The following is a 13,133-nucleotide window of genomic DNA, read 5'->3' as shown; positions in this document are numbered from 1 at the left end:
CTGGGATAGTTTGATTGGTGAGAATAGCCATGCACGGATTCGTGGACAAGACTGCGCTGCTACAGGTTGAGAACAGCTCATGAAAAGGATTGTGGGATTGAAAATATATTTCCTGGTTTTGTAGAATTTGTGTTTGTGAATTAATTCTATGTAAAAATGAAGATTTTCAAAGCTTTAATAAGCGTGTTGAGAGGAGATGTTTTATTCCAGTTAGAGAGGGTGAGCCTACTCCACCTGAGGGTACACCAGCATTTAAAGTAATGGAGGAAAGATGGTAAATCGACGTTGCAAATTAACTGAGAAGGAAGGTACCTTAGCTTTTCCCTGTAACTTTTAATTTAGGAGTATTAGAGAATCTGAGGAGGGTGTTGTATGAATCAAAACCACATCCAAGACCTGCATAATATGAAGCACTTGCCATCTGGAAATTAGTTGTGCGGCAGAAAGAGGCTCATAAATTCGAAAGGACAATGAGGAAAGCAGAAAAGACGTTGGCAGAAGCTAGATGGGATGAGGAGAAGAGAATGTGGAGAGTAGATAGATTACATGCAGTGAAGTTATTCCCTGCGATTTCACAGAAAGGTGAAAAGAAATCTGAAGAAGATCCAGAACAAAAGTAAGGGGAAAATAAAAAGGTAGCAGACACCGAAAGTGATTCAGAGGATGAATTTGTAATTCAGTTGTTTCATAATCGTCCCCTGCTGTTGCACGAAGCCAGGTTCAGATGACTCCAAACATACCGTACAGTAGTAACTGGTCAAGGCAAAGGATTAACGTCCCGCCAAGTGAAATGAATTTGTCAACACCAGATGATTTGACAGTTCCTTTAGCAATATATCCGGTTGTCCCATTGTATGCCCAGGGTAATAATGAATGGTCCCCAGATTCCAAATCATTTTGGAACTAATGCAGAAATAGAACGACCATACACTATGATGCCAGCCATGACCCCTATGAATTATTTTAGTCTAAACCAGATGTGATAGAGTATGTCCACTGATTGATGTGACATGTCCCCCATGATCTACAAGCTCACCTGTATTAGCTCAGGAGCAGGCAATGAGAACATCCTGTAATTACTTACAGTCCAAATTTTGAGGAAATAACAATCGTTTACAAGGGTTATCAGCACAACAATTGACAGAAAGGTTAGACAGTTTAAATGAAGGATCAGGTTTGGAAAAAACACCCCCGAAGGAGAAAAGACATGGAACTTGGCTAGACTAAAATTGGAATTAAATTAAATGAGTAAGAGAACACTTGAATTAAACTGATTGGATTCTTACAATGAAAATGAGTTGATCTTTATGTGCAAGGATGTTACTCTTCAAGCAGGACAGATTTATGAGAAATTATCTGATTTAGCCAAAAAATATGAAATTGAGATGGATGAATCCAAACAGTAAAAGAAAAGTTACAAATTAGAATTAATTCAAGAGACACTGCATACGTGAGATCACCTGGAATGAAAATTCAGAAAGAATTGATTCAGAGCATTCAAACATGCGGTGCATTAGATAAATGGGAAGGCAGATGGGCAAAGAAAAGAGAACAAAAGAAAAAGCCAACTACATCTTCAAATGATGTACAACAGGCTGAGGGAGCTGTAAGTAAAAATTATGCAAATGAGAGATTCCAGGAGGGAATTCCATCCATGTTCCAGAGAGCAAAAGTGACATACTGTCATTTACAAATGATTACCCAGAGTTTAGGGAGAAGCCAGTGGAGTGGTACCAGCAAACAGAGAGGTTTGTCATGCTTGCAAAGTGCCTGGGGGAAGATTTGAATACTTTATTTGAGATTGTGGGTCCTGCAGATTTGTCGGTTGAGTGTAAGCGGCAGGGCCTGCTTTGGCGCTGGTGGCACCCTGTGCAACATACTTTTCTGGTGCCTCCCCACCCCCATAACCACCTCCTCAGATTCTCTCACTACCACCCGGCAAATGTTCCTTTCATCTCTCCATAGTCCCCTTTCACATGCATTCATTTGTTTTAAATCACTTGTAAAGGCTGGCTTGTCTAATCCACTCAGCTAACCAGATAAAATATAGTTCTGTTTTTTGCAGCAGGCATATTAACTCTCTACGCTACTTTATGGAGAGTCAAAGCTGCTGTTAGACAAAACTCCCATCTCTCTCCCTAGCAGGAACATTAATCTCAAGAGGTATCTTGACATTTAAATTGCTTCTTGTAGGCTGGAAGCACAAGGAACTTTTCAGCAGGTGCTTTTAAATCGCAAGTTTCTAAGTTGTTGCAAAACACAGCGCCCCCCTGATGTCAGCGCCCCCTAATTCAGGTCAGTACCCTGTGAGGCTGCACCACTTGCAGCGCCCTAAAGCCAGCCCTGGTAAGCGGACTATTGATTGGATATTGCATTAACCGCCAAGAGATGCAGTGACAGGTGCGCCGTCTAAAGAGGTGATGAAAAGCTATTACAAGGTGCGCGGGACAAGGTCAGACATTGGAAATGGCACACAATAGCAATGTATATAATTTGGTACAAGTTGGTGGTGTTGTGCAGATGGCTGACAACAGTCAATTTAAAAATCAAAGAGTTCAAAGGCCCCAAAATCAAAACATGAATGTTCCTTTTCGTGCAGTCCAATTGCAAGATCCCCAGCAAAAAGTTCAATTTCCCAACAGCAAATTCAGGCACCACAGCAAATGTAGATTCCAGGCAATGGACCAAAAGTTTATATTTGTGATGTGCACCTATGTCAATAAAAGTGGTAATTTTCACACAAATTCGGTGCCAGTGGCTTGTGCTGCTCCCCAGAATCCCAAATGGGCCTGATATGACGATGTCTCAATCGGCCTTGTATCAGGAGAGCTGAAGCATCTTGTGTTAACTGAATACCCTGAAGACCTCTAGCTGGTGGTGCTCGGTAGACAGTATAAATGTTTCAACTGGATTAAGGCTTTGATCATAGGTAAATGAAGGAGAGACTCCAAAAAAGGTGTTTTCCAAAATCTTCAGGTGGAAGAAGTATCTGTCAGGAGTTTTTGTGTGCTAGTAATCAAGGGTGAGACAGTTATCTTAAAGACCCAATTACAGCATGAAAAAGTGCGGGCAAGACCTCGTAGCAGAGGTCCAGCAGATGTTGTTCAGGTTTATGTTTGAGGGAGAAGAAGTGAAACTTTCATTTTTACAGATTCGCATTGAAAAGTAATTTTAAGAAAAGTAAGCTTCTTGACAGTTTGTCTGCTTCTATTTCTTGAGAAGAGTGGAGCAATGGTGAAAAATAGGTCACTGAAAACTTGTTTTGAATCCATCTGCATACGCAAAATAAATAACAAATGTTATTCAACATCCTAGGAATAAAACACCTGTGCTTTTTGAGGATGCACACAAATCTCTGTATGTGATACATGAACCCGATGAGCTATCTTACCAGGAATCTTGAGGCTTCATTCCCATCATACACTGCTTATGGTGTACATTTCCACCATTCAGCTACCACAATCACAGAAAGAAAAGATACTGGAGAGGTCATACTAGCGGAAGCAAAGAAAGTGCAATGATAATGCTGTATAGGGATCTTTTCATTACACATTGTCCTGTGTGGGTCTGACTTCAAGGATCTTAACTGTCAGTGCCAGCATGATCACCTTATGAGGGTAAGAAGTGATGCAGCGAAACCTTGGTAACACCGAACCACATCACATCAAATGTTTAGACCTCCCAAAAATGGTGGAAAACAAACACTAATAAAGGTCCAAAACCAGACGTTCAAAATATTACCAGACTCAGCAGTTGCTTGTACTTAACATCGCTTCACATCATTATACAAATTGCAGACTTTTGAGTAGGCCATATGACCGTGGTGAACCCGAATAGGGCCCCGTGAATAGCTGGACGCAGTCCAGTCTTTTCACGGGAGCTCTCGGGCCGGAAGCAGACTACCTTAGGTTGGATAGGCTGGCAAGTTAGGCAGGGGAGGGTGCTTGAGAGAGTACAAAGGGGGGTGGGGTTGGGAGGATCGGCCTCTTTGGCGCCAGCAAATCACGCTGCGCAGTGGTTGGCCAATCCAGGGAATTTTAGTGTAGGTTATATTTCTTGTGGTATACTTATAGGTACTCCGCTCGGTGCTTGTGCGGCAGGAGGTGGACAGCATTACAGGGAGGAGCAGGCAAGCAAGTGCCTTTTCAAGGTAACTGCTGTTGAAGGCTTTATCGCTTCGGCAAATGGAAGCGATTTTTATCTGCAGCGTCGGACGGGTGCGCGTTGGCTATAACGCACGCGACACCCGCAAATACACAGACGGCCATCATGGCCGCAGTGCTGGGTGAGGCGGGCCGCGGTGACCTCCTCAGGCCTGGGGTACTTGATCAGGCCTGGGTGGGGATGTCCAGCGCGGCGGCTCAGTGTGTGGCAGAGGCGACCACCGCTTGCCGCACTCCTGCAAAGGGCATTAAGAAAAAGCCCGAAAGAGGGCAGGGGTGCGGTGTGTCCACCCCTCTCCTATTGGTATGGAGGTAGGGCCTCAAGGGGGGAGCCACAAGAGGCAGGACAAAGGGGGGAGGACCTGGCAGGGGAGGGGCCAGCAGGCCCATTGGGGTTGGTGGAGATTGGGCTGGGGCCTGATCAGCAGGCAGTGCAGCCATTGGTGATGCTACCTGGGGCATAGCAGCCATTGGATCTGACTGGTTGGCAGTGGATATAGAGGCAAGAATTCAGGAGCAAAGCAAACTGGTGGCAGAGGTTCAAGGTAAAGGAGACTGGTGGGCGCCATGGGAGGTTAAGAAGGGAGAAGGGGGCACGGCTCAATACAAATCTGTGGGGATGGGTGAGGATTCAATACACTTTCAGCCTGAGGCAGGTGATGTAATTGCAGGCAGGACAGATGAAAGAGGAGATAAGGAGCCGCCGGCAAAGAGCGGAAATGAAGATACGGGGGTAGATGGAGAAAAAGTGGATGAGGATAAAGGGGTGGCAGGACACAGGAAGAGACTCCCTTACATGGGTCTTGCGATGCCTTTAGGGTCACACGTAGCAGATAAGACAAAGGCGACGATATGGAGGCATGAATATGTGGACGTTTTCAAACTATTACACAGGGATATTCAGGCTAAAGAAGGTTCTAAGGAAGTGGGAGTTGGCGCGGAGGCCCCGGGTTCCAATAACTATGGACAACTGGACCGCTGCCTTCTTGATTTATGCCATTATATACTATGAGAAATACCTCAACAGGGCCATTGCCATGCTCAAGTACATGGAAATAATTCAGAAAGCCCAACTGCACTTCGGCACTTCGAGGGTTTAGCATGGCTGAATTATGATGAGGAGTTTCAGGCCAGAGTTAGCATTAATCCGGAGAAGCCGTGGGGGGATGTGGATTCTAGATTCTGGATGCAGTGGATGACATCTTCGCATTCTGCTGCATCAACTCACACAGCTAGTGGTTTCCCAGTAGTGTATAAGCCATTTCAGCAGCATCCCTCTCAGGGAGGGGTGGGTGTGCCTCAGAGGGCACAGGTATCTACCTCAGGAGCATGTTGGAACTTCAACAAGGGGTTCTGCTCTAGGCACCCTTGTAAATTTAGACACGAGTGTTCCATATGTTGGGGCAAGCATCCAGTTATGCAATGTTTCTCACTCGCCAGTCCTGCTGAGCAGTGGAGAACGGCCAGGGGTAGAGGAGGTCAAGGCACTACTGGGCTAACGGGCACCTACTCCAATTAGGATAGAGAAATTACTGCATTGGTTGCGTGTGTACCCAGATACGGACACAGTGCTCAAATTGGAGTGGGGTTTCAGAGAAGGTTTCCAGGTGGGTTATCAGGGTCCACGGATGAGGAGATGGGCGGAGAATTTGCAATCAGCTAAGGCTATGCCAGAGGTAGTGGTGGCGAAATTACACAAGGAGATGGCGGAAGGCAGGATTGTGGGCCCCTATTATGGGTGGCCCATGGAGGACTTCATGATCTCACCGTTGGGAGTGGTACCCAAAAAAAGCAGAGGGGAATTTAGGCGGATACATCATCTGTCATGGCCTGAAGGGGCGTTGATGAATGATTTCATCGGGATATGAGGGTGGTATACGCCATGGTGGATGATGCCATATGGATCATACAGGGGTGTGGGAAAAGTGCGGAGATGGCCAAATGCGACATCAAGGCAGCCTTCCGGCTGCTTCCTATTCACCCAGAAGATTTCTCTTTGCTAGGAATGAAGCTGGGGGGGCAAATGTGTGGACAGAGTCCTGCCAATGGGATGTGTGATTTCATGTGCATTGTTCGAAGCCTTTAGTACATTCTTGTGGGTTTTTGTTCAGGTGAGTGGACATAAGACGGTGTCACATTATCTGGATGATTTTCTTTTTGTAGGGACAGCGCAGTCGGGCTCGTGTGGCAAGGCACTTCGTCTTTTTGAACAGTTGGCGCAGGATTTTGGGGTTCCTTTGGCACCGGAAAAAACAGAAGGCCCTAGTTGTGTCTTAACTTTTTTGGGCATTGAACTGGACACAAGGGATTTCATAGCTCGCCTACCGGTTGAAAAGGTGGAGGAGATTCTGTTCTTCTTGAGGGAGGTCAGATTGAGGCGTACGATTGAACTGCGCGTGGCTCAACAACTACTGGGTTTCCTCAATTTTGCATGTAGAGTGGTTCAGGGTGGCAGAACGTTTTGTATGCGCATGGGCCTGGCTATGTCGGGTGCATCCCTTCTGCATCACAGGATAACGTTGACAGTGGGATTACGGGAAGACAAAGTGTGAGAACTATTTTTGCAACATTTTAATGGGGTCTCAATGTCTTTTCAGGAGGAGGACAGTGTGTGGCAGGTGCATATTTTTTCTGATGCGGCAGGCGCAGCTGGTTTTGGACTTTTCTGGGTTGGGCGCTGGTGTGCAGAGACATGGCCTGGGGAGGAGTATTGCCTTTTCGGAATTCTTTCCTCTGTTAGTGGTGCTGTCAGTATGGGGAGACAAATTTTCTAACAGGACAGTGATGTTTCATGTGGATAATTTGACAGTGGTTGAGTTGGTGAACAAACAGAAAGTGAGGGACAGGAGAGTGCCAAAGTTGCTTAGGCGGTTTATGTTGCGTTGTTTGACTCTGAACATAATATTTAAGGCTGCGCACATTCCTGGTGTAAACAACTCCATTGCAGATTCCCTATCTCGTTTACAGTGGCAGCGTTTCCGACAGTTGGCACCGGTGCAGACTAATTCAAGACCACAGTCCCTGCAGACATTTGGGAGTGGGGGGCATGATAGTCATGAGACTGGTGGAGAGGTTGCTAGCGGAATCAACCCTCAGGAGTTATCGCCTGGCATGGTTGGAATTTCAGGATTTTGAAGCTTACAGGGGCCAACTTTGGAGTCAGGAACAGGGAATACTGGAGGCTCTGGTGATGCGCTTTGTTGTGTTTTTGATTCTGAAAGGTTTATCGCCCGCCACAAGTTGGCGGGGGGGTCTTTTTATGAGAAGTTATTTTTTGGCTGGAACCCGGCAAAAAATGACATTCTGGGAAAAATACTGAAGGGTTGAGGGAGAGTTCGCACAAATTCAGTTTTTGTCCAAGCCATTACGTTCGAGTTGTTGTTGGAGATTCTGCACGTGTTGCCAGTGTGGTGTTTGAATGCAGATGAGGCCATCCTTGAACATAGGCCTAGTACATAGTCCACTATATCTTGTTTAGGCTCATGAAGAGGTCTCTCCCAGCCTTCTTTTACAAGAGCTAGTGGTCCCCTTACAGGATGGTCAAACAGAAGTTCAAAGGGGGAAAACCCTACTCCCTTCTGAGGCACCTCTCTGTAGGCGAAAAGCAGACATGGCAAGAGGACATCCCATCTCCTTTTGAGTTTTTCAGGGAGCCCCATGATCATGCCTTTCAATGTCTTGTTAAATCTTTCTACAAGACCATTGGTTTGTGGATGGTATGGTGTGGTGAATTTGTAAGTCACCCCACACTTATTCCACATGTGTTTCAGGTATGCTGACATGAAGTTGGTACCCCTGTCAGACAGAGGATGAGGAGGCACTATTCTGGTTGTGTATGATATGGATGTTTTTTGGGGCCTTTCGAGTGTGTGAATTATTGGGAGTGGGGACAGAGTGTGGTTTAAAGATGAGTGATGTGCAAAGTCAAGGTGGGAGATTGGGGATACAGGGAGTGCAGAATTATTAGGCAAATGAGTATTTTGACCACATCATCCTCTTTATGCATGTTGTCTTACTCCAAGCTGTATAGGCTCGAAACTACCAATTAAGCATATTAGGTGATGTGCATCTCTGTAATGAGAAGGGGTGTGGTCTAATGACATCAACACCCTATATCAGGTGTGCATAATTATTAGGCAACTTCCTTTCCTTTGGCAAAATGGGTCAAAAGAAGGACTTGACAATCAAGCGTTTCATTCAAAATAGTCAACAGGGTCGCAAGAAGCGTGTGGAAAAACCAAGGCGCAAAATAACTGCCCATGAACTGAGAAAAGTCAAGCGTGCAGCTGCCACGATGCCACTTGCCACCAGTTTGGCCATATTTCAGAGCTGCAACATCACTGGAGTGCCCAAAAGCACAAGGTGTGCAATACTCAGAGACATGGCCAAGGTAAGAAAGGCTGAAAGACGACCACCACTGAACAAGACACACAAGCTGAAACGTCAAGACTAGGCCAAGAAATATCTCAAGACTGATTTTTCTAAGGTTTTATGGACTGATGAAATGAGAGTGAGTCTTGATGGGCCAGATGGATGGGCCCGTGGCTGGATTGGTAAAGGGCAGAGAGCTCCAGTCCGACTCAGACGCCAGCAAGGTGGAGGTGGAGTACTGGTTTGGGCTGGTATCATCAAAGATGAGCTTGTGGGGCCTTTTCGGGTTGAGGATGGAGTCAAGCTCAACTCCCAGTCCTACTGCCAGTTCCTGGAAGACACCTTCTTCAAGCAGTGGTACAGGAAGAAGTCTGCATCCTTCAAGAAAAACATGATTTTCATGCAGGACAATGCTCCATCACACGCGTCCAAGTACTCCACAGCGTGGCTGGCAAGAAAGGGTATAGAAGAAGGAAATCTAATGACATGGCCTCCTTGTTCACCTGATCTGAACCCCATTGAGAACCTGTGGTCCATCATCAAATGTGAGATTTACAAGGAGGGAAAACAGTACACCTCTCTGAACAGTGTCTGGGAGGCTGTGGTTGCTGCTGCACGCAATGTTGATGGTGAACAGATCAAAACACTGACAGAATCCATGGATGGCAGGCTTTTGAGTGTCCTTGCAAAGAAAGGTGGCTATATTGGTCACTGATTTGTTTTTGTTTTGTTTTTGAATGTCAGAAATGTATATTTGTGAATGTTGAGATGTTATATTGGTTTCACTGGTAATGATAAATAATTGAAATGGGTACATATTTTTTTTTGTTAAGTTGCCTAATAATTATGCACAGTGATAGTCACCTGCACACACAGATATCCCCCTAACATAGCTAAAACTAAAAACAAACTAAAAACTACTTCCAAAAATATTCAGTTTTGATATTAATGAGTTTTTTGGGTTCATTGAGAACATGGTTGTTGTTCAATAATAAAATTAATCCTCAAAAATACAACTTGCCTAATAATTCTGCACTCCCTGTATTGTTGAGGCGATCAAAGACTTATCAGTTGGGCAAAGGTAAGTGGATTTGGTTGGAGCAATGAGGAGTGGTGGAAGCATGCCCAGTACGGGAATGGGACAAATTCATGGTGTGCAGGAGGAGTCGGGAAGAATGGGTTTTTCGTCATGAGAATGGCACTAAAGATACGGCTTTTCAGTTGCTATTTGTTTTGAGAATGGCTCCGAGGAGACCGGGACGGCAGGCAAGTAATTTCGGTACTCACTCCTTTAGAATTGGTGCAGTGACGGAGGCAGCCAGGTTGGGGTGGGACTGGGATAGGATCAGGCGTATTGGACGGTGGCGATCACAGTGCTATGAAAGATATGTTAGTTCCGTTTGAGGGGCAAGTACGAGGCAGTTTGGTCTGGATAAAGAGGGGCAGGGGTGGGTTTGTGAGATTTTTGCGTTGATATTTGTTTCTCTCTCCAGGTTGCGTGAGTGGCCCGGAGAAGAATAAGTCAATCATGTGGTTGGTCGGCCATTCTTTTGTGCTTTGGGCGGCCAAGTATGCGGAAAAACAGGTCTGTGGATGATCTTTGGGACTCCTGAGCAGCCGGCATGAAGTGCTGTGGTGGGGAAAGAGCGGCATGAGGTGGGGCAATTTGCTGCTGTTTATTACATCAATTTTGCTGACGTAGGGATGTCCGGATGTACTGGTAGTACACCTTGGGAAAAATGACTTGGTCCGCCTTTCAGGGCTCACCCTACTGCAACACATGCAGTGAGTTCTGGTCCTGATGAGGCGCAACATGCATGGGACTTGCTTGGTGTGGAACAGAATTTGTGCCAGTAGGAAATGGCGTGGAGCACAAAAACATGGGGCAGTTGAGAAGGGTCGGAGGAATCTCAATAGGGCTATGGAGGTTTTTTGCTGGGCTCATGACATTAAGATTCTGACGCATGAGGACCTGAAGGAGGAGGAACAGGTTCTTTTCAGGGATGACGGTGTGCATCTCTCGTACATGGGGAATGCACATTACCTGATGGAGTTGCGTTTCTTGCTGACTACTTTGTGGGGTGAACGTTTTTGGCAGGAGATGTGGACGGTCAAGCATGATGTTGCAGTGGGTTCGCTGGTGGGGCAGCAAAACGCCAAGCGGGTTTTACTGAGTGGCAGTAGATGGGGGAGGGTGGAGAGTCAGATGCAGGCTTGTCCACCCTTCCAGGGGGGAAGAAAGAAGGAGGTGAAGGATGACAGACTGGGGGAGGCCTGTGTCAGGCAAGAGATAAAGGAAAAAGGGGGGTGGGGGAATGGACATGGAATTTGGGTGAGCGAAGGATGAGTGGAGGATTGAAACGTGAATTGAAGAAAGGGAGTTACAAGGTTAAAATAAATGTTGTTATTTAAGTTCTGGTTACATTGATGTATTATGTTTATTGAGCAAGCCTGTCCTACTAAATGGCCTTATACACTAAATAAGGGTGTCAGAGTCTATGTCCCAAGTCACGGAATATCACGCCATCGCCGTCTTTGTTTATTTAACTGCGTTGGGGTAGCCATCTTTGAACTGAGATTTTCTGACCTGGCAATCACCAATGAGGAAACTGCAAAGAGCACACTTGAGGGCATATTTATACTCCGTTTGCGCCGGAATTGCGTCGTTTTTTTTTACGCAATTTCGACGCAAAACTAACTCCATATTTATACTTTGGAGTTAGACGCGTCTAGCGCCAAAGTCCATGGAGTTTGCGTCATTTTTTAGCGTGGACACCTACTTTGCGTTAATGAGATGCAAGGTAGGCGTTCACGTCTAAAAAATCGACTCCGAGGCATGTGCGTCGGATTTATACTCCTGGGCAAAATTCACGCCTGGGAGTGGGCGGGTCAAAAAAAATGACGTACGCCGCTTTTGTGCCGTTTTTTAGCGCCTGCAAAAGGCAGGCGTTAAGGGACCTGTGGGCTCTGAAGGAGCCCAGAGGTGCCCTCCCATGCCCCCAGGGACACCCCCTGTCACCCTTGCCCACCCCAGGAGGACACCCAAGGCTGGAGGGACCCATCCCAGGGACATTAAGGTAAGTTCAGGTAAGTGTTTTTTTTTTTTTTTTTTGTGGCATAGGGGGGCCTGATTTGTGCCCCCCTACATGCCACTATGCCCAATGACCATGCCCAGGGGACAGAAGTCCCCTGGGCATGGCCATTGGGCCAGGGGGCATGACTCCTGTCTTTGCTAAGACAGGAGTCATTTCTATGGGGGTTGGGAGTGAAATAAAATGGCGCAAATCGGGTTGAGGCGAAAAAATTGCCTCAACCTGACTTGCCCCATTTCTTGACGCCCAAGCTCCATTTTCCCCTACGCCAGCGCTGCCTGGTGTACGTCGTTTTTTTTAACGCACACCAGACGGCGCCGGCGGCTAACGCCGGCTAACGTCATTCAATAAATACGGCGCCCGCATGGCGCTTCAGAATGGCGTTAGCCGGCGCTAATTTTTTTGACGCAAAACTGCGTTAGCGCAGTTTTGCGTCAAAAAGTATAAATATGGGCCTAGGTTTTAAAAAAAACTATCAGAACACAGGACTCGGCTTAAAAAAAACATTTAAAAAAATCACTGCAAGTTGAGGACAGTTCCTGAGGTTTGGGAAAGTCATAAACTGAAAGTACCAGAAGTCAAGATGTTATTACTTGATTTATTTAAGTGGGTTGGGTCCCTGCGGGTCTCGGAGCTGAGTAATTAAAACCCGACATTGAAACAGGTCTGCTACTGGGCTCTATGGTCATGTCCTCAATTTCACAGTCAAATACACGGATTGATTTCTGAACAATGACTGTAAAACCGTCAGGATCAATAGTTTTTTCGTGCAGCGTATTAATCTTGTACAATGTGCGCAGTGAACCGATTTGCTTCTAAGGGGCATATTTATACTCCGTTTGCGCCGAATTTGCGTCGTTTTTTTCGACGCAATTCTAACTCCATATTTATACTTTGGCGTTAGACGCGTCTAGCGCCAAAGTTCATGGAGTTAGCGTCATTTTTTTGCGTGAACACCTTCCTTGCGTTAATGATATGCAAGGTAGGCGTTCGCGTCTTAAAAAATGACTGCGATGCATATGCGTCGTATTTATACTCCCGGGCAAAAATGACGCCCGGGAGTGGGCGGGACTAAAAAACCCGCATTTGCGCCGGATTTTAGCGCCTGGGTCAGGGCAGGCGTTAAGGGACCTGTGGGCTCAGAATGAGCCCAGAGGTGCCCTCCCAAGCCCCCAGGGACACCCCCTGCCACCCTTGCCCACCCCAGGAGGACACCCAAGGATGGAGGGACCCACCCCAGGGACATTAAGGTAAGTCCAGGTAAGTATTTTTTTTTTTTTTGTTGTGGCATAGGGGGGCCTGATTTGTGCCCCCCTACATGCCACTATGCCCAATGACCATGCCCAGGGGACAGAAGTCCCCTGGGCATGGCCATTGGGCAAGGGGGCATGACTCCTGTCTTTGCTAAGACAGGAGTCATTTCAATGGGGGATGGGCGTCGTAAAAAAATGGCGCAAATCGGGTTGTGGTGAATTTTTTGCCTCAGCCTGACTTGCACCATTTCTGG

This window comes from Pleurodeles waltl, chromosome 7 (assembly GCF_031143425.1).
Source record: "Pleurodeles waltl isolate 20211129_DDA chromosome 7, aPleWal1.hap1.20221129, whole genome shotgun sequence".
Lineage (NCBI taxonomy): Eukaryota > Metazoa > Chordata > Amphibia > Caudata > Salamandridae > Pleurodeles > Pleurodeles waltl.
Note: the sequence above shows the minus strand (reverse complement) of the source record.